The sequence below is a fragment of the Theobroma cacao genome, chromosome 2, assembly GCF_053813885.1.
Source record: "Theobroma cacao isolate CCN51 chromosome 2, ASM5381388v1, whole genome shotgun sequence".
In the NCBI taxonomy this organism is placed as follows: domain Eukaryota; kingdom Viridiplantae; phylum Streptophyta; class Magnoliopsida; order Malvales; family Malvaceae; genus Theobroma; species Theobroma cacao.
This window is the reverse complement of record NC_142640.1, coordinates 13,912,123-13,914,034: the sequence shown is the minus strand read 5'-3', so window position 1 is coordinate 13,914,034 and position 1,912 is coordinate 13,912,123. Positions and strand designations below refer to the sequence as shown.

The 1,912-nt window shown below is 35.9% G+C and overlaps 1 non-coding gene across 1 annotated transcript; it reads left to right on the top strand.

Annotated features, from left to right (window-relative positions):
• The first annotated feature begins 1,582 nt into the window (after positions 1-1,582).
• LOC148764067 (small nucleolar RNA R71) lies at positions 1,583-1,689 on the top strand. The gene has a single exon (XR_016024895.1). It is a non-coding gene; the product is annotated as a small nucleolar RNA R71 (small nucleolar RNA).
• Positions 1,690-1,912: the final 223 nt, after the last annotated feature.

Genomic DNA, 1,912 nt, shown 5'->3' with positions numbered 1-1,912 from the left:
TGGAGGCTCTAACTCAAGAGTTGGTGCTTGCTTAGTTGTAGGTGGTGGTGTGGGATTACCTTTACCTTCATCAGTTAAGTCCATTTAGCAATGATCTATGAGTGAAGGGTACCTAGTTGCACTGAAAATAGCAAATTCAACTACCTCATCTCCAACTCTAAACATTATTTTTCGTTTCTTTACATCGATGATTATGCCTGCAATAGCCAAGAATGGACATCCCAAAATTAAAGGAATTTCCACATCCTCTTCCATTTCAAGCATAATGAAATCCATCGGAATGTAGAGATAACCAACTTTAAGCAACACGTCCTCTATAACCCCAACCGGGTATCTGATGGTTCTATTTGCTAATTGCAAAGAAACTGTAGTAGGTTGAATCTCATTAAGTTCAAGTTTCCTAGCAATTGATAAAGGCATAATTGAAACACAAGCACCAAGATCACAAAAAGCTTTATAAAATTTAAAATTATCAATACTACAAGGGATAGAAAAACTCTCTGGCTCCTTAAGCTTTGGTGGAAGCTTATTTTGGATTATAGCACTACACTTCTCAGTAAGTGCTACTATTTCAAAGTCTTTCAGTTTCCTTTTCTTGGTTAGGATGTCTCTTAGAAACTTCACATAAAAGAGAATTTTCTCTAAAGCTTCTATAAAAGATCTGTTGATGTGAGGCTTCTTAAACACTTCTAAAAATTCTAGAAATTGATTGTCCAACTTTGTTTCTGGAAAAGTTGAGGAAAAAGTGATAGTGATGGGCTTGCTTTTGTATCTTTCTCTTGATGTTCAGTTTGCTTACTACTACTTTTAACCTCTTTTTCACTCCTAAGAGAGATTGCATTGCAATGCTCATTTTCTTCTCTTCTGAGATTGGGTTCAGTATCACCAGGTAAGGTCCCTTGAGGTATATTATTGATGGCATTAGCAAGTTGACCCACCTGTGTCTCAAGATTTCAAATTGATGCCACTTAACTGTGGGTAATAGCTACTTGATTTTGAATGATGGCATCATTCTTTGCCATAAACCGTATAAATAATTCTTCCATAAATTATTTTTATTCTAGAATACGAGCTTTTGCCTACTATTGGAACCCAAAAGGCATGTTCAACCTTGGAGTCGAAGATGATCTCTAATTATTATCCTAAGAGAAGTTTAGATAGTTTTTCCACCTAAGTTATAAGTGTTAAAGTAAGGGTTGTTCTATTGTCTGTTCCCCATAAACTAAATTGTCTCTTTACTAACTAGACACTAATTACTCACATTCTAATCTCCACAATACTCATAAACTGCAAAAAGATTTTGAATTGAGTTAGCACAAAAAAAAAATCAAGTTTTTTAGTTAGAACTGCTACTTATGCTGTTAATGTTGAAATGGCATCCGCATCATGAGCTCCATCTACTCTCCTATGCATTGATCGTTCTGGTGGCCACTGATAGTTGTTCAATGCCATCTCTTCTAACAGGTCGTATGCCTTATTGATTGATTTTGCCATGAGAGCTCTTCCCATAGCGGCATCAATAGTGCTTTAAACATGAGCACTCAATCCATTGTAGAACGTCTACACTTGAAGCCACTATGGAAGACCATGATGAAGACAATGCCTAAGAAGATCCGTGTATCTTTCCCAAGCCTCGTACAACGATTCAAAATCTAGCTATATGAATGATGTAATATCATTCCTCAATTTCATTGTCTTAGCCAAAAGAAAGAACTTAGCAAGAAAATTCAAAGCAAGGTCATCCCATGTTGTGATAGATCCAGTAGGGAACGCATTTACCCACACTTTAGCTTTATCCCTTAATGAAAAAAGGAAAAGCCTCAAATGAATTGTATCATCTATGACTCCATTATGTTTAAAGGTGTCACATATCTCTACGAAATTTGAAATGTGGGCATTTTGCATCATAATT